Here is a 19,351-nt window from a genome sequence, read left to right on the forward strand (position 1 = left end):
TGGAAGGCAACGGCCGTGCAGGTGTGGGCCTGCCCTGCATCTCGCTGTGCTGACTGGAGCCCTGGCGATCCTCTCACACCCAGCCCCTGCCACAGTGGCCCTGACAGGGTGGGGGTGCACGACTGGTCAAGAGCTTCACACCGGCAGAGAGGGGGTCCTGCTAGAACCTTCAGATCCTCCTCCTCCTTGAACAAGAGCAACCTGGTCTGCCAGAACGTCAGCTGAGAAACCTGCGCACAGCCAAGACTGAGAGCAACCATGGGCTGTGCCACTGGTCAGTTCAGTCAGCAGTGAGCTCACGTTAGATGCTTCTTATTTACCCACACTGATCATCTTGACCTAATGTGGACGCATACTTGGATGCTGGAAACGCCGATTCAACACAGCCATTTTAGAAACTAGAGCCACGTGAAATGTCAGTGGACACCCATATGCTGAAAACTCCGTGAGGTAAGACCATGCAAAGCACCCGCCTCTCTAAAACCTGAGCAGACTTTAGAGCCAAGTGTGAACCAACACACAGCGTACACAGGCTCTTCTTTGACCCCCAGGGAGATGTAGGACTGAACATGATCCTGGCCAACGAGTACGGTGTGTTTCTTCAGGGAAAGTTACTGGGTGTACATGAGAAAACGATGAGAACAACCGTGACCTATAACAGTCGTTCACAGAGCTCCTTAGGAATGTGGCACCCACAAGGCCACAGCACGTGGGTGGCAATCCCAGCCCCTACTTCCCTTGGCATGGTGAGCAGTTTTACCATGAGACAGGCAAATGGGAAAGTCAGCAAAGAAAAAAGCTGCCATCGCACGGTGAACCTTAACACATGTGGTTCCCTCACAGAGAATCCAGGACACTGCAGTCCCTCTAGAATGGCCTCCTTCTCGCCAGCAGGGGGAGGTGTGCATAGGGCGCTCCTGCACGTGGACATGCAACGGGGACACTGGGCTCCTGGAGCCGCTCTCTGCCCATGCTCAGAAGCTGAGCCTTCACAAGATCTTGGGTTTCAGCGGCATCACAGTCCAGTCAGCCTCCAGCTCTAGACAGCAACCACGTGGTGGGTGCCAGTGCTCGCTCAGCCCCGCCCTCGAAACCAGAATTCTTAAACCGCCAACACATTGCCTCTGGTGCAAGAGTGTGATGACCACAGGGAGGTGCCTCCCTTGAGGGCCCTGGGGCCACCGCCCCACCACTGACATTCCAACGGCTCCCCACAACCACCCGTGGGTGCACACACCCCACATAAAGTTAGTAGCCAGAGCAATAACCACATCGCCCAATCTCACTGCAAATGGCTGCTTTCAGCAGGAACCATCCGTCTGGAGAACTTGCGGCCTCCCGGGGCCAGGAAGCACCAGGAGCTACCACGACAGCAGTTACTCAGGGCAGCAAGCACACAGCAAGGGAGAGCCACTGGGTCCAATCCCCAGGTGTCCTGGAGGCAGGTGTACCTGAGCTCATCCGCCGCCTCCGGGCTGCTCCCCGGACCCGCTGCTGCTGCCTCGACCGGCGGCCGCTCCCTCCGTCCACCAGGAATCCGGGAGCTCAGCAGCTCTCCTTGGAGTTCATTTTCTGCAAGAGAGTAAGGACAGAAGACATGCATGACAGGCTCCCCCGGCATCGCGGCGGCGCCGACAATGCCATGTTCAAAGACAGGTGCTGCACAGGAAGATATGCCCCGTTTTACTCAGAACCTGGGCGGGAAACCTCCTCGCCGAGAAGAAACTGCTGTGATCACCTAACGTGAAGCTTACGACGTTTAGTGACCTTCCATGTGCGTCCAGGTTTGAAGGCACAACCAGGCACACGTAATGTTTATACTGGGCACTGACCAGCCGGGTTATTAAAATGTTGCTTTCTTCAACGCTTTGATGGGATGCAGGAACAACTCAGGAAGTAAGAAATATTTTAGTTGTTTATTTCTCTGAAGTCACGTGATTTCATTCATAAAATATAACCTAAGGACAAGGGCACTTTCAACCGTCAGCTCAATTTTATTTTGCAGAACAACAACAGAAATCATCTTCCTTCATGGAAACGTAGAATTCAGGTTGGCGTCGAGCTTTGCTGCAGGACGGCCTCAGTGGTAAGAGCTGACTCCACGGGGCGGTGTCCGTGTTCCGAAGTGCACTGAGCACGCGCCGGGAAGAGCCCGGTGCCTTGTGGAGCTGTTCTGCCGCAGGCCGCCCTCCGGAGGCCTCCTTAGAGGCTGGGCAGTGAAGTGCGGCAGCCAGGAGACCCTGGGCGCGCCGCGGCCGCCCTACATCCCCTCCGGACCGAGCCTGCCTCGCCCGCGGCGGGATTCCGGGAGGCGGAGGCCCAGGGCGCGGGCGCAGAGACGCCCGTGGGTTCCCGGCGGAGGCCGCGGCCTGGCGCGGCTGCCTCACGGGTCTGCGCGGGGGACCTAAACCCACGTTCTTCTCAATTAAGAGCAACACCAAAGCCCCCTCCTCACCAGCTCGGCGCTTGGCCAGGCAGCCCCGGAAGCGCCCAGGATTGCCTGTGGCACAGCCGGCGAAACCCAGCGGCTCCTGCACGGCCGCGGAGCCTTCACAGCAAAGCGCAGGGCGGGCGCTTCCACGGGAGCTGTTCCGGGCGGCGTCTAAACCCTCGGTCCGCAGCGACGTCACAGCATCTCAGGTGCACCCAGCTCTCAGCACGGGGTAACGTGGACGCCCACAGCGCACCACGCCCGCGCTCCCGTCCACACGTGCCAGGCGGCCAAGGCTGACGCCCCACTCCCGTCAGCGCGCCCCCGCGGACCCCCAGACTCGGAGGGCAGCGACGTCTCCTCGCGCACAGCCCCCGTGCTGGAGTCCGGCGCCTGAGTCCTCGCGATACCGAGGAGCACCCACGTGCGCAGGTGAGTCCTCGCGAGACGTCACGAGACCGCGGAGGGCCCGCGTGCACAGACGAAGCCTCGCGAGGCCTCACGGGACCGCGTGCGCGAATTCTTCCTCCGGTCGCTGCCGCCGTTCCGCGCGGACTCTGAAGACGACGCGCGCGCCGCTCGCTCGCAGTGTCCTGTTTCGCCTCTGGCCCGCGGCCGCGCTGTCTGCGGTTGTGGTCAGGCGGGCGGCGTGTGAGCCGGGTGTTGCCGATTCTGAATAACGGCGGGGACTGAACAGTTGTTCTTCTCGTCGCTGTGTGGGCGGCCATGGCTGGGGAGCCGCCTGCGTCCCCGCCTGAGCCCCGAAGCGGCCCTTTCCCGGGCCCTGGGCCGCTGGGAGCGCCGGCCGCCCGTGGCAGAAGGACGCCGGCCTGCGCCTAGGCCCCGGGGCTCTGAGCGCCTTCCCGGCGGGCGGGCCTCGCACCCGTTCACCGCTGCCTCTGGCTTCCCGACCTCTCAGGGCAAAGGCGGTGCGGCTTCCGGGCGAGGGGCTGCTCCCTCGTCGGTCTCCTCCCCGCAGTCTCGCGCAGGATGTCAGACGTGGCGGTGCTGGCGCTGCTCGGACGGAGAGGGCTGGGCAGTAGAGCCTGGGGGCCCTGTGCCCAGAGCGGGGCCGCCCGTCTCCGTGAACAGCGCCCAGAGACCCGGGGGTCGAGCCCGGGACTCCGCACGGAGGACTTGCTGCGACGCTGTCCGGACCGGAAGACGGCCCCGCGCGAGCTCCGTGGGCTGCGCGGTCCGACGGGGATCCCGGCAGCGCCCAGCAGCCCCGGCCGCCTGCGCCCTGGCCTGTGGCCGGCACCTGCGCCTCTGCTCGCCCCTTCCTGCTGCCTGGGTGCAGGGGCCGGCTGCGCGGGACTGGCCGGCAGGAGCACACCGCGTGCTCTCTGCTACCCTGTCCGAGCTCCCTCCTGAGCGCAGGAAGCGCTGCGTTCGCGTGGGCGCCAAGGAAGCCACCCCTGCACACTCTTCGCCTCGCCATGTGCTCGCGAGCGGTGACTCCGCTTCCGGTGCCGACGCCATGCGGAACCTGCCACGTCCTCTTCTCAGAGGACGGAGAGAGTGGTCACTTTCAGAAACGTGACAGTATAAATGAGGAGGAGAAATGTGTAATAAAACAACTCCAAGAGGTCATCCTAAGGAGAACAGGAAAGCAGGGGAATGGTTGAAAGTTAAAATCACCCTTTTCATTTTACATGCTTCACACCTCTCCTGTGTGGGTTTTGAGGTCCACCAATTACATATCTGCGGTGACTGGGTACTTGGGGTGCTGGGATGTATCTACAATTAAGAGGTTAACGCCTACTTCCCATGCTTGAATGGACCAGTTTCTGTGTTTCTCACAGTTTACCAACATTCAGAAGATAAATTTATTTGTAAGCAGATTCCAGCCTGTTAATCAGCAATGTGGACGAATAGCCATGAATGTGGGCTGCAGTGAGAGCTGCCCAAAGGTGAAGACAAAGCCTGAGTCCTCTACACTGTGCCCGGAGGGGCCAAAAGCTTGGGCCTGCCTCTGATGCCACCACTGCACTGACCCTGGGAAGGAACTCTCCTCTGTGGTCTGGGGCTGGTGTGGTTCTCAGTGCCCTGGGTGTGGTGACCGAGTGGCAGACAGGCCTCTGGTGCTTTCGTGCACAGTGAATGCAGCTCCCTTGTCAGGAACCTGGCAGTGTGGATGAGGACTTCACTGGGAATCGACTCACCCAGTAATTCCAGTTTTTGTCATAGTCCCTGCTGTCTGCCTCACACGTGTGTGCAGATGGATGTGCGAGACTTCCCAGTGCACTATTATGTACAATCAAGTATCGTCCGTGGTGGAGACTGATCACACTGATCAGTAAGGATCTGGTATTGGTCCGTGTGTGTTGACAAAGCAAGGTCATCAGGAGCAGACAGCAAAGTGGGGGTAGAGCTGTGCAGAGCCGTGCACAGAGAAGCCCCATCTATGCAGCACACAGGGAGGACCTGGGAGTCCCTCTCGCAGCGTCACGTGTCCGTGCCTGACTCCACACTGCAATGCTTAGGAGGACACCAGCCCCACAGCTCTTGGATTATTTTTGGATAAAGAAGTAAGACGGACAATTAAGAAGGGCTTTCATTATTTACCTTAAAATTTTCTAGTTTCAAACAATGTCAGGAGAAATCCATGTAACACTTATGTAACAAACTGAAAAATAAGTTAATTTTTAGATGTGTAACTATTTTTAAAGGTATGTATGAATTAGTGTAAAGACCAATAAAGATTTAGATTAAAAATTTATACTTCCAAAGTCACAAATTTAAGAAATTTGAACTTCCGTCTCCACCTCTGACACCCATCCACTGCTTCACATTGTAGTTTACGTGTGTCTTGGGATCTGCTTACGGGTTACACACGAAAAATTGTATTTAGGTCCAATTGGATCATTCTAGCTCATTAAAAAAGTTCTTCTAGTTTAAGAATGGCAAGTAGAAATGGAGGCACTTGAAACAGCGATCAGTCTTGTGTCACAGCACAGTGCCACCTCTGCCCATGCTCCCTCCCAGCCTGGGCAGTGCATGGGGGCTGTGTGCATGGACCTCTGGCTCTACTCCCAGTAAGGGAAGTTTGGGAAGCTGCAGGCCTGTGGACACTCAAGTAGAAAGTGTCACCTGAGGCACAGTCCCAAGAATGAACATGTAGTAGGGGGTGGGGACATGTGGCTGTGGGGAGCTGAAGCCGTCTTGATGGGCGTGTAACCAGACGTGCCAGGAACATCACAGAAGGAAGCCCAGGGCGAGGTTTCCGGTGTGCTTTCTCCACCCTCCTCTTCTCTGTGTGTGTAGAAAGAGGAATGTAAGAAGTAGTTGCAGTTAACTCTATTGATGATGTCAAGCTTTAGTCTCCAGAGCACAGGGACAGTAGCCTTTCAAGGGACAGGTCAAGTACAGGGGCTAGTGTTAGCCAAAGACAGCACTTGGGGATCTGCAATTCCATCTCACAGGCAACGTTTAGTCTGGTAGCCCTGGGTGTATGATGCTCAGGTATTGGGGAGAAATCCTTACTACACACCCCTAGCCAGCAGCTATGGCATCTGGCCCTCAGTGGGCTCCTCTGTCCCTAGCCTCTGGCTTACCGGCACTGCTACTGAAGAGGAGTTCCTGAGAGATTCCAGCCAGGGGCTTCCTGTCTTTCCTCAGAACTGGCTTGGTCCAGACCCTAATGGTCTCACCGCAGAGATCCCTTCCTGCCCTTCCTCCTTCAACCCACTCCTGCCTTCCCAACCTGTGAGAGGAATCCCCAAAATTATCACTTCTATTTGTCATGCCTCTATGTGCACCATGATTGTTATGATTGTGACATCTCACACATGTACCATGGTTGCTGTCATAACATTTCACACATAGATCATGGTTGTTACCATGACAACACCTCACACATGTATTATGGTTTTCATCAGAACACCTCACAAGTGTACCAGGACTGTTATTATCAGAACACATGTATCATGATTGTCATTACCATGACAACACTGTGACACTTCCCATGTGCACCATGGTTATCATCATGGCATCTCACACATGTACCGTGTTTGCTATCATAACAGTTCACACATATATCATGGTTGTTATCATGACATCTCACACGTATAACATGGCTGCTGCATAATACCCAACACATATATTATGGTTACTGTGACAACACTCCGCACATATATCATGGTTGTTTGTCATGATAACACCTCACACATGTATGATTGTTAGGACACCTCATGTGTATCAAGGTTGTCATGATGACATCTCAAAAATGACTCATGATTGTTCTCATCATGACAACATCTTATATGTGCTTCAGAATTTAAAGCTGAAAATGGCCTCACATGTATAACAACTCACATTTCACATGATTTGCATGATTGCTGTTACACTTCACATGTGCACCATGGTGTTACCATCATGGCAAACCTTCACACATATGCTCAAGTTAAAGTTAAATCTGGGGTAGGTAGAAGGATGCCCATTTTACAGGTGAGGAGGCTGAAGACCAGAGAGCAGAGGAAGGCTTGTAAGAGGAGAGCTCTACCCCTGAATTCTGAAGTCCCACTGCTGCTCAGAGTGACTCTGAGTTTAGGCATCTGACCTGGTTTTGGTCCACACCATCCCTTCCTCTCTGCCCATCTCAGAGACTGTTCAACTTTCCCATCAAATCCTGCTGTTTGCCTAGGCAGAAATTTCCCAGGCTGCCCCAGCTCTCAGCAAGAGGCTGTTAGCCTCTGATCATGAACGTGGTCACCCTCTAGCCACCTGCCCTGTGGTCACGGTCATGGCACAGACAATGTTCCCACCACAGCCACATAGCTGCTCTTCAGAGCACTCGATTATGCTGCTGCTGCTGCTGCTGTCCTCACAGACGCCAGGGCAGAGCACAGGGGTTGTGTCCAGTCACCTGTGTCACCAGAGGCTGGGGGAGAGGGCATCTGCGGATGAGTGAGTTCAGCGATAGCAATGACAATGTCATCTGTGAGTCCCCTGACAACGCAGAAGGCATTATCAGACAGAATTCTGCATGGTACCACCACAGACTAAGCACATCAGACATACCTGTAAGTACTTATCACTCTACTGGAAAACTGTGAGCTAATTTTTGAAGAAAACAACAACCTGCATAGGAAAGATGAGAAGAGAACACAAGCCTGTACCAATCACTTGGGGTGTCTTGGTGGTGAGTGCTGCTACAGGTGGGAGTGGCGTGTGCATGAAGGAGTGTGTGCACCTGCTGACATGGATGCTGTGTGGTGGGTGTGCACACACAAGAGTGTGTTTACCGCTCTGTTGTTGCCCAAATAGCAACTTCATTGGCAAGATTGTTTGGTTAATTGCTTCCTGAACTTCACAAAATTTGTAGGGAGGGGCTGGTGTTGTGGCCCAGTGGGTTGAGCTGCTTGCAATGCCAGCATCCCTTATCAGAGCGTGTGTTCAAGTCCCGGCTCTCCCACTTCCAGTCCAGCTCCCTGGTGCCTGGGAAAGTGGCAGAAGATGGCCCTAACACCCACATGGGAGACCCAGATGGAGTTCCTGACTCCTGGCTGCAGGCTGGTCCAGCCCTGGGTGCTGTTGCAGCCATTTGGGATAGAAAGTTAAAGTCTCTCTCTCTCTCTCTCGTTGTGTGTGTGTGTGTGTGTCCCTCTGTGAATGTGTCTCTCTGAATCTCTCTCTCTCTCTGAATGTGTGTGTCCCTCTCTCTTTGTAACTCTCTCAAATAAATAAAAAATCTAAAAGAATTACAGGGACCCTTGGGTGGAAATCAAAACTGCAGCCACGGCCCCTCTTAGAATAAATGTGAATTAATGATGGCCAAGGGCCATGGCTGCAAAAGACTTAAGTATGCCTCAGCTCAGCTGACCCCAGGGCCACAGAGTCCCTGAGAAAACCCGCAGTCCGCTCCGACGCCCTGCATTTCAGACGTACTCTGCCGCAGGTACTGCGTACTTTTGACGGATGTGCGGAAACGCCTGTGTTCCTGAGATGCTGCGCTCAAGCTCAGGGGTGTGCTGCTCCCAAGACACTGCTTCTCTCCCATGGGAGTCACAGGCTGGCAAGCCACGCTCCACGGTTCCTGTGTGCAGGCCTCCGCCACAGGCCGCTGCTCACGGTTCCACCGACCCTCCGAGCGCAGCAGGCACAGCTCTAGGGAGACGGCCTTGGCTCTGTTTTCAGAAAGAAGCTGGTTTTCAGGATAGCGCGTGTCCACGGTCACTCATCATTTTATGTGAATTTTGCACACTTGAGGCACATGTGAGCATGGGCGGGTCCCTCACCTTCACCTTCCCCCTCCTTCTCTCACACTCGGTCCCATTCCCAGCCTCTTCCCAGGAGGAGGAAAGCGGAGGGTAGTGATGCCACAGACATGGATGCGGGAATGGGGAGGGCCAGGGTGTATCAGGGCACTCATGTGGTTCAGCCAGCACTTGGTGGGTAAGCAGAGACAGCTGCTCCGTGTTGGGTTATCTCCCTTTGGATCTAGGTGGGGGTGGGGTGCCTGGGGAATCTGCAGCTCCCTGCCCAGCACCATGCACGAGCAGGGGAGCCCAGCTCAGCAGACGCCAGCCTTGGCCATTAGGTGCAGAGGTGTGAGATCATCCTGTGACAGGTGAGAAACGCTGTGGCAGAGCCCCCAGGGGTCCCAGGCTCAGGCTGCAGGGAAGTCTGGGGAGGCTGTCCACACCCAGCCACAGCACTGGGCCATGCAGGGGTGGTAGTCCCAGGGCAAGGCTGCTTCATCCTCCAGGACAGGGGCCACTGTCCCTGTTTACACCCAGGGCAATGACAGGGCCATGCTGCTGTGGGTGGAGGAGATACACAGGGCGGGGAGTCTAGGGGGATGCAGGCTAGGGGAGAGATGTCAGGGAGCTTGGGAACAGAGAGGCTGCAGGAAGAAGCAGGTCCCAGAAGAGAGGGGGATGGGAGACGGGGCAGGGCCACAGGTCTGCACCTTGGCACGCAGCGTGTGAGGGCAGAAAGTGCACTGCGTTCCCAGCGGCTCGCTACCCCCAGGCTTGCTGCGTGTTCCTGGCTGTGGCGGCTGCACAGTGGAAAGGCCTCTGTTCCCACAGCTCCAGCGAGAGCTTCACAGGGAACTCCTGGCACCGCCCTGTAAGGTCATGGCCAGGTCAGGGGCTTTTCCTTGCAATCCAGCCAGGAACCGAGTTACGATTGTCCTTCCCGGCTGCAGCCGACTGTGAAGGGAACCAGGGCGCAGCAGCTCAAAGACCCCAGCTGTCACCCCACTACCTTTATACAAAGACATGGTTCAAATATGTGAATTTTAACCTGGCGGCGAGAATACGTGATGGGGAAGCCAGATTTAAACCTTGCTTCATAGGTGACTCCAGGAATAGCAACCTGCCACCTTGCCTGTCACGGGACCAGGCTGCACAGCCCAGGCCCCGCCCAAGCTGCACGCACCCCAGGGGCAGGCTCAGCTCTGCATGCGCCCTGCCGCGGGGCCGCACGTGGTCAGCTGTGGGGAGAAACTGCTGATTCCTCCTCTGGGCTTCAATCCAGGACAGCGGACTTGTGGCTTCACTGCAACCCTGGGACATGGAGGTTTCCAGCCCCGAGGTCAGGGAGCTGTAGCTCAGGCCCTGCACAAGCCCTGGCCCTGCTCTGGCTAACTTGGGCCAGCTCTCCGAGCCTGGCCATTATCATCTGTGAAAGGCAAACGAAGCTAGCAATTACATCTATCTCAGGATTGTCAGAGGGCTCATGGCAACAGCACAGCTCCAGTGCCTGCCATATGCACACAGCCCCCACAACCAGTCAACAGCTGCTATGGGGGTGCGCACCAACTCCCCGTTCTGTGCCTCACACACATCTCATGCATGTAAAGTACCTCACGTGTGTGTTCTCCCATGTGCCTCCTTCTAAAAGGCCTGGCCTTTAAAAAACAACAACAGCGAACAGAGAGGCTGAGTGGGCACTAGTGCATTTTAACACAGAGTTTGATATCAACGCCTCGCTTCCTTGTACTCCCATAGCTCCAAATAGAAATGGGCAGCACAGTAAATCGCCATGTGTGCAGCCAATCCGTCCAGACGACTGGCAGCCTTGCACATGAGGACAGCGCACCGTTCCTCCCTGGAGGGAGGCAGGGCTGTGCTGTCACAGTCTCCATCCTCTCTGGGAGCCAGGCTCGTGTGCACAACACCGAATACTGACCGCGATGGATCCTGGGAGGCTTCGGTGAACATTGTGTGAACACATCTTGTCCTGAGGCTCTAGCTCCTCCCGACCTCAGCCCTCACAGGTGCACGAGGGAAATGGGCTCTCCAGCAATGAGCAGGGGGAACTGACTCCTGGGGACCTCGCCACTGCTGCTCCCTGCCACTCCTTCCGGTAAACAAAGGCCCTGGAGTTTGTCCTGGCTCCTACCCTTGTTAACAATTCATATAGCTTTCGCATAAACCTCACAGAATCAAAAATCCATAATGCACAGACCGCACTGAACTCTGATTCTGAGAGCTGTCAAGGTAGCAGTACGAGCTCACACCGGTGTCTCCAGCAAGGTAAACGGATTCCGGATCCTCCCCCTGCTCTCTGTCCAAGGCCCACCTGCTGCCACGGGCTTCGCGCCTACATGACACAGCCCCCCTTTCTATCATGGACGTCCTGCTACCCGAGAGCTTGGGCAGCTGCAGTAGCCTGGTCAGAAACCATTCCTGGGGGAGGCGCAGGAGACAGGCCCCGGAGAACTGAGTTGCTTCCATCTCCTATCCACTCCCCGGCAAATCCAACAGAAAATGAAACTTTGCTGAGCCCCACAACAATCGCCAGCCCTGGTGATTCTCACAGGAAAGAGCCACAAGGAGCAACCTTCAGCGAAGTCTGGCAGAGAGACAGAGAGGTGAGAGGAACAACCAGGCCAGCCAGGCCACACTTGAGGAAGGCAAATGGCCCTGGCCCTGGTGACTCTCTATATGAGGCTGACAGTGCCCAGGCCGGAAGACGCACCCTCGGGTGTGCGGGCAGGGGTGTGAGGGCGTCCAGCAGCAGCAGGGGGTGTGCAGGGGTGGTGCTCACAGGCCCTCCTGGTGTCGGGTGCCGAGGAGCTGCTGCCGGCCACCTCCACTTGGTGCGAGGTCCTCCCTGCCGCCCTGCTCTCAGTGTGAAGATGAGGACACGGGCCTCCAGCCGTCACTGCAAGGTGAGACCGCACGCTGCCACACTCGCCCGCTGCTGGACAACTCTGCACAAGTACTGCGCTGGGACTGGGCTCCAAGTCCACATGTGGGGCTGGGGTAGAGGCACAGGGGCTGGAGCGGCTGTTTGTGACGCTGACATCTTTTGGCAGAGTGCCAGTTCAAGCCCTGGCTGTTCTGCTTCTCAACCAGATCCCTGCTAATACATCTGGGGAGGCAGTGGTGATGGCCCAAGTGCGTGGGCCCTGCCACCCATGTGGGAGACCCAGACGGGGTTCCAGACTCCTGGCTTCATTGCAGACATTTGGTGGATGGACGATCTGCTTGTCTTTCTGCCTCCCCTCCCTCAGTTCTAGCTCTGCTCTTCAAGCAAACCATCAGTCTGACTTTCACGTGTGTAATAAAACCAGTTAAAAGCATGAGAATTTTGAGAAATAAAGATTTTTAAAAATTAAGAAATAACAAGCAGTTGGTACTGTCACGTAACTGCGATTTCTTTCTCTGGTTGAAAACACTGAGAGACCACGTGAGAGGTCCAAGGTGGCTGGCCCACAAGTCTGGCTCCAGGTCTGTCCAGCAGGGGGCGGGGTCCTGTGTGAACAGCAAGGGAGACTCCGGAAATGGCGGCTTGAGTGCATCTCTCAGGGTTACAGCAGCACGGCAGTAAGAGCACTGCGCTTAACGAACAACTGTTACCCAGTGAAAGCAAACTTCCTAGGATCTGCAACAGCAGTGGGCAGGGCGTGGGGTCCCCACGACACTGCTGAGGCATCTGGACACAGGTCCTGTTCCCCGTGGCTGTGGACAAACCCGGGCCTCTGTGGCCCATCCCTGGGTGATCTCTGAGTCGGAGCAGAGGAGTGCTGAGGCTCCCAGCAGCTCCGCCTGCAGACCCTGGTGATTCAACCGTGGGCTCAACCACACTGTGTGTAATGGGATTTAAGACAATCGTGTGGTCTTTATTTTTTAAAGATTTAATTTATTTGAAAGGCAGAGATATGAGGGGGGGCAGGGGCAGAGACAGAGAGAGAGGGAGGGAGAGAGGGAGAGAGGGAGACAGAGAGAGAGAGAGATGTCTTCCATCCAGTGGTTCACTCCTCAAATGGCTGCAATGCCCAGGACTGGGCAGGCTGAAGCCAGGAGCCAGGAGCTTCACCCAGGTCTCCCGTGTGGGTGGCAGAAGCTCAAGGACTTGGGCCACCATCTGCTGATTTCCAAGGCACATTAGCAGGGAGCTGGATCAGAAGTAGAGCAGTAGGGACTCGAACCCGTGCCCATATGGGATGCCAGCACTGCAGGTGGAAACTTAACCAGCTACACCACAGTGCCAGCCCCAAATCACACATCTTAATATACACATTATACACACATCACACTATGCACTTCATAAGCAAAATGATATATACAACATTTGAATAGGAGCCTAAAGAGAAGTCCTTATTTATTTTTATTTGCTTCTGAATCAGAACAAGAACTTTATGACAAACATTTTTTTAAATTTATTTGAAAGGCAGAGGGACAAAAAGACACAGAGACAGAGATGTTCCCAGCCCTGGTTCACTTCCTAAATGTCTGCAAACAGCCGGGGCAAAGCCAGGAGCCAGGAACTCCGTGCAGGTCTCCCATGTGGGGGACAGGGACTCATCTGTTTGAGCTGTCACCTGCTGCCTTCCAGGATGCACGCTAGCAGGAAGCAGGAATGGAGCGTGGGGCCAGGACCTGAACCCAGGCCGTCCAATATGGGATGGGGGTGTCCCAGTGACATCCTAACTGCGGCACCAAACACCGGCCCAGGATGGTTTGAAAGGCCCAACTGCGTCCAGGCCTCTCTGAACTGAGCCAGCGGTCCACACCACGATGGCAGACAGAGAGCAAACAGGTGCGGCGCCAGCCCCCTGTGCAGCGCAGAGGCTCTGCCGGGGCTGTGGGCTGCACCTCCACACAGGCACTTCCCGAGTCTGCCTTTGATGGGCTTCCCAGCTAGCAGTCTGGCAGTCCCCTCGGGAGCTGCGGCGCGTGCTTCCCGGCAAATGCCATCTGCCGGGACCGTCCCTGCACTCCAGCAATCAAGGCTCGGTGCACACTGGGTCGGATTCAGGCGAGAGCCGGAACCGCACTCCAGCCTGAGGAGGGAGAACAAAGCCGTCCTCTCTCATTTGCTGCCGACACAGCCATTAGGCCCTAATTACAAGGCAGGCGCGGGGCTGGCTGCTGAAAGGCTTCTTAGTGTGTGGCTCAGCTCCGCGGCAGCCTGCGCAGCTGACGACAGAGAGGGCGCCTGCTCCGCCCCCGCCACAGGCTCCCCACCATCAGCCGGCGGATGCAGAGGGGAACACGCTCACGGGAATCGGGAAACAATTTTAGAACGGGGTGGGGGCTAGTACCTAAGGTGGCCGACAATGTCCCTGGGGCCGTGTCTTCTCACTGGCACCTCCTCTGCTGAATTCAACCCAGGTTCACTTGCCTCGGCCAGGACGGCAGGTTCTGGGGTCACCGTGTCCCTGGCTCCTGAAGTCCCCCACATCGCTCTTGGCTACAGGGTTCCTTGTAGATTGCATGAACCTTAATGCACAGAGTGCGTTCCTGTGACCCCTGCCTCCCCACAGGTCCCCAAAGTGCCCCTCACACATGCACTATGTTTGTGTTATGCCAAATATGCATATATATATATATACACCTGCTATGTCTACATTAAAATATCCAGTGTTCTGTTCAAAATACCATTGGAAACTGGTGTAATGGTGCTTAATTCCAAGTCCTAACCATCTTCACATGAAACCCAGACATTAAAAGTAAAGCACACTGGGAAAATGTACCAACTCCTGGTAAAAATCACACACACACACACACACACTTCCTGTGTCAAGGTGCACACATTCACACACCGACTAAACACACACTCCTAACCTTCTTGCTGAAATGTAACCGTGGTGTCCACAGACTGCAGCTGGAACCGTCTCGCTCAGGGCTCTCAAAAGATGCTCTGCTATTTGGACGTGGGACTGGGGTGTGATTGTCTTCATTGCCACTGCACCTGGACCAGGCCCGTGAAGCAGCAGATGGGGCACAGCCCTCCTGGGATGCCCATGCACTCTGGGTCCCCTCCCTCCACCTGTCCTGCCGCCTGGCCACACACTCTTGATCGTTTATGGGGCCGGGGAGAAGGAGCTGTCACTTGCACATGGGCTGGCTGGATGCAGGTGGTCAGGGCGAATCTAGGCCAAAGCTCTGCCTGGTGCCTGTGGTGCCCTGGGAAACCCGAGCTCCTCTGCCTCACGGGAGCGGGCTTCCTCTCCGAGAGCCGGTGGCCAGAGAAACTGCTGCCCCTCCCTAGCCCCGTCCAGAGCAGCCACTCCTCGCCAGCGTGTCCAGAGCCACACAGCTGAGTCACCTCTCTGAAGGTGACCGGGCCCATGCTGCTCGCCCGTGCCCGGGACTGCAGAGGCTTCCTCGTGCACCCCCCCCCCCCGCCTGTCCTGACTCCCCCACGCAGTTCCCACAGCGGGGCCTCCCCTCACCCGACCATGGGACGCGTGAGGTTGGGTCTTCTCCCAGGGCTGCAGCCAGAACCACGCATGCCATGTGCAGAGGCAGCTGGGAGCTCGGCTGTTCTGGTCCTGAGGTGAAAGCACGGCTCTTCCTCAGTGGCTTGTCTGTGTTACGGAAGCTGCCGTTATTTTTCTTAAATGTATGTGGCTGACATGAACACGCAATGTGCATTATGTGTAATACGTAAATAAGCTAGTGCGTGTTGCTAGTGTCTCACTTTGGTTCTGACACAGCGTAAGCCGCCTGCAATCCCTGTGCACAACTGCAGGGGCCCCGGAGCCCGCGGGCGGCACCACGCTTCCCCCGCACTGCTCTGCAGCTCCCTGCACAGCTGCACACCCCGTGCTCTCACTCTGCCTGAGGGCCTTTGCACACGTTGGCCTTCTCCACCTTAAACGTCATTCCTTCTCTTGCAAGGGCGTGTGCTCACTGCATCAGTTCTGTAATTTTCCATTCTTCGGGACTGTAAGTTTTAATTTTCCCACAGATTAATTTTTCTCTCTTAGAGGCAGAGAGCTCACGGAGGGCCACACCTGGCTCCCTATTCCCTCGGCATCTCCGCAGTGCGTGGCCCATGGGAGGCACCTGGGAAACACCGGACAACGGATGCCCACCCGAAGGCACAGGATTTGAGACCGTCATGTTACAAGTTCTGAATATGTCTGTATTCATGCCGCTAGTAGGTTCTTGTCTCCCTAAGGTGTTTTAGGGGAGGCCGTGCTTGGAGGGGGCGGTGTGCACTGCAGTGAGCCAACCCTGGGAGCAGGGACAGGTGCCCCAGTGCACTGCACACACTGGGAGCCACAGCCAGGCCACAGGGACGGCCACAGCTAACAACTCAGAACGGGGCTGTCAATTCAGTGCCATCTGCTTTCCATGGGGATCAGGGGCGAGAACATCCTGTGCGGTTCCCGGATCTGAGCAGACGGAGCACAGCCCAGATCTGCCGCACCTACTGTTCTGCACGGGTCCTCACATTGTCCAGAAAGTAGATGACCCTGGGGGAAGAGGCTGCAGGGAAAGGCAAAGAGCTGGCAACCTAGGGCCCGAGCAGGGGTGAAGGACGGGCGCATTGTCGAGACCCACCCCTCCCCGCCACGAGTGCCAGAGCATCGGCGCGCGCGTGTGAAAGCCAGCGCCGTGTCCACAGGCAGAACAGCCAGGCCCTGGGCAGGCAGCCACAGAGGACAGAGCCTCGCCTGGGACCCCTCTCAGCTCTTCCCGACTCCCACTTCCCGCGTCTGAAGGTCTCCAGCAGAGGCGCGTGGAGGCGTCAGGGACCAATTCAAGCTCAGTGAGACAGAGGACAGAACAGTCAGGCATCCGAGGAGAAAGCCTGCAAGCAGAGCCAGCCGCTGGTGAGAATCCAGAACGTGACAATCTCCACCCGTGGCCAGCACCAGCGCCTGCTCCCCGGCTAGCCTGCTCCACGGCTCCAGGACGAGGCTCTTCAGGCCTCACGAGAAAAAACAAAAAATGCGACATGTAATGCTGAATAAAAGGAGGAAGGGAAAAGAAGCGAAGGTCGTAACTGGGGCTTTGAGTCATCCTCCTGGAAACCCAGATACATCCCGCCAGGTCCTGTTCCTCAGGAGCGCTTTGCAGAGAGTGGAGTGGGGCCGCGGAGCTGTAGGTTTTGTTCTGTTGGCCCACACTCGTGGTCTGCCTGCCTGGGATCCACTTCCTCTGACATATTTACAGTAGGGCATAGAGAATTCAGGTCAGCCTTCGGTTTCAGCAGTGCTGATTCGTGGAAAGTTACAGCAGAGTGAACATCGGCCCCGAGCTCCTGGACAGGACGCGTCCGCCAGAGTCAGCTTCCCAGCGCACAGCAACGGGCCGGTGCTGCTGCTGGGCCCGGGCAGGGCCTCTGCCTGTGACCGCCTGCCCCTCACCTGAGGCACCGCCATGCGGTCTGGCACACCTGAGGTTGTGTGGCAACGCCCTGCTGTCCTCCATGACTGCTGAACAGCCGACTCACAAAACCCAGCTAGCTTAAGTCCCGCATTGTCCAGGATCTGCTGGAGAGCTTCCGGCACGGGAGGTGGAAGTCAGGGGGAGACGAGAGATGGGTCCCAGGCGAGGCTCTGTCCTCTGTGGTGGCCTGCCCAGGGCCTGGCTGTCCTGCTGCCTGTGGGGGCCTGGCCCGCACTGTGGCCCCTGTCTTAGGTGAGCAGAGTGGGCTGGGGAGCCTTCAACAGCGAGGCTGCTGAATGTTCTGTGGACACGGGCAGACTGGGATCCTGCTGGGAGACAGGACTGCCAATCCCCCACCGAGGACGACACTCCCTGGACCTTCTGTGGACACTGACTGACTGGGGTCCTGCTGGGAGACAAGACTGCCAATCCCCCACCGAGGACGACACTCCCTGGACCTTCTGTGGACACTGACTGACTGGGGTCCTGCTGGGAGACAAGACTGCCAATCCCCCACCGAGGACGACACTCCCTGGACCTTCTGTGGACACTGACTGACTGGGGTCCTGCTGGGAGACAGGACTGCCAATCCCCCACCGAGGACGACACTCCCTGGACCTTCTGTGGACACTGACTGACTGGGGTCCTGCTGGGGGACAGGACTGCCAGTTCCCCACCGAGGACGACACTCCCTGGACCTTCTGTGGACACTGACTGACTGGGGTCCTGCTGGGAGACAGGACTGCCAATCCCCCACCGAGGACGACACTCCCTGGACCTTCTGTGGACACGGGCAGACTGGGGTCCTGCTGGGAGACAGGACTGCTAATCCCCCACCGAGGACGACACTCCCTGGACCTTGTGTGGACACTGACTGACTGGGGTCCTGCTGGGAGACAGGACTGCCAATCCCCCACCGAGGACGACACTCTCTGGGCCCGAGTCAGCATCTGGAGTAGAAAACCAGCTGGAGTCCCCGACTTCGAAGATGACAGTGGCACCTCTGCCAGAATGAACTGCCCATCGGGAACTGCGGAAACGCTCCAGCACGGGGCAGCCCGGAGCACTGTGGCCTGGCGTCAGGTGCTGACCTCCCACTGCGCATGCGGTCAGCTGCATCGCCAGCGTCAGCCTTTCCAGCCATCAAAGGATACAAATGTGGACGCTTTTTCCCATATTCCCATTTATGGAGCTTTGGACTGCTATTATTCTATTTGGGGTTTGGAACTTCATCTATCATCTATCTAATCTGTACGTATGCTACTTATATCTTGAAATTTCTAAGAAAAGAAAACAAAGTAAGAATTAAAAATAACTCACTAGCAGCCCTGTAACTGTGGTTTCATCAGATTTGGAAAAGGAGGCAGGGTTGAGTAGACGAGTCTATGGATCATTGGCCACTGTAAAATGGTTTTAGAGATCTGGGGGTGAACCTGCTCCCTTTGGAGTAAGTCTGACCCAGAGAAACCTCTAGAAATATTTCAATCTCATCTTTATATATAAAATTATTTAAATAAAAATATATTAGTGCTGGCTTCCCCAACGGCATTATTCACTCAATGACTGTCATTTAATAGCTATTAGTCATGCTATGTTTTCCTTTAGAACATGCCAGAGACATTTTGCTGTTTCCTAGAACAACTGAACTGGACAGCTACACAGGGATTCCTTTTAAATGTCACCCATGGGATGGGGAGGGCTGGGTACTCCTCCTGCTGGGCCTGCCATTGCTACTGTCTGGAAGCATCCAGTGGGCCACAATGACCACCTCTGGGTGGTCAGCAGGGCAGCCTGCCCTGCTGTTCTTGTTAATGGTCAGAGGGAGAAGCAATAGCACATCAAGTGCACCAGGAAACTGACTCAGCTGGCTGTCCAAGAAGCATCCCAGCCAAGTGTGAGGAGGCCTCCCAGCGACGTCAGAGCCTCTCATCACTTCTGAACCAACCAGTCTAAGAACCAAGGCCTAGCAGCAGGGCAAATATGCCGTGATATGAAACGCTCCTGTTGTCACCATGCAGTAAGAATGCCACGCCACGGGCGCTAGAAAGCTTCTTGGGAAGTATCTGCCCTGGGGATGCCTTCATTTATCATGGACTGGAGAAGGGACCAGCTCTCCTCTTGCAATGGCCTCTGACTTTGTTTCAGAATAATCCTCCCAGGAACCATGGGCGAGGTTGGGCTCCGTCGACATAACCCCACAAAGGCACAAGAGCACTCGAGATTTGCACAGCCAAGATTCCAGACAGGGAGAAATCCAGAGCCAAGCCTCGTGTTCACGACCACTTTCCTGCCTGAGGCACCTGTTGATACCCACATGAGCCTTGCCTGTCTAGGC

At 56.1% G+C, this 19,351-nt stretch overlaps 1 pseudogene; it reads right to left on the minus strand.

Moving 5' to 3' along the window:
- Positions 1–19,351, minus strand: part of LOC133772978 (small ribosomal subunit protein eS6-like) — an 84,533-nt pseudogene that overhangs the window by 13,670 nt on the left and 51,512 nt on the right.

This window comes from Lepus europaeus, chromosome 13, assembly GCF_033115175.1.
Source record: "Lepus europaeus isolate LE1 chromosome 13, mLepTim1.pri, whole genome shotgun sequence".
Taxonomy (NCBI): Eukaryota; Metazoa; Chordata; class Mammalia; order Lagomorpha; family Leporidae; genus Lepus; species Lepus europaeus.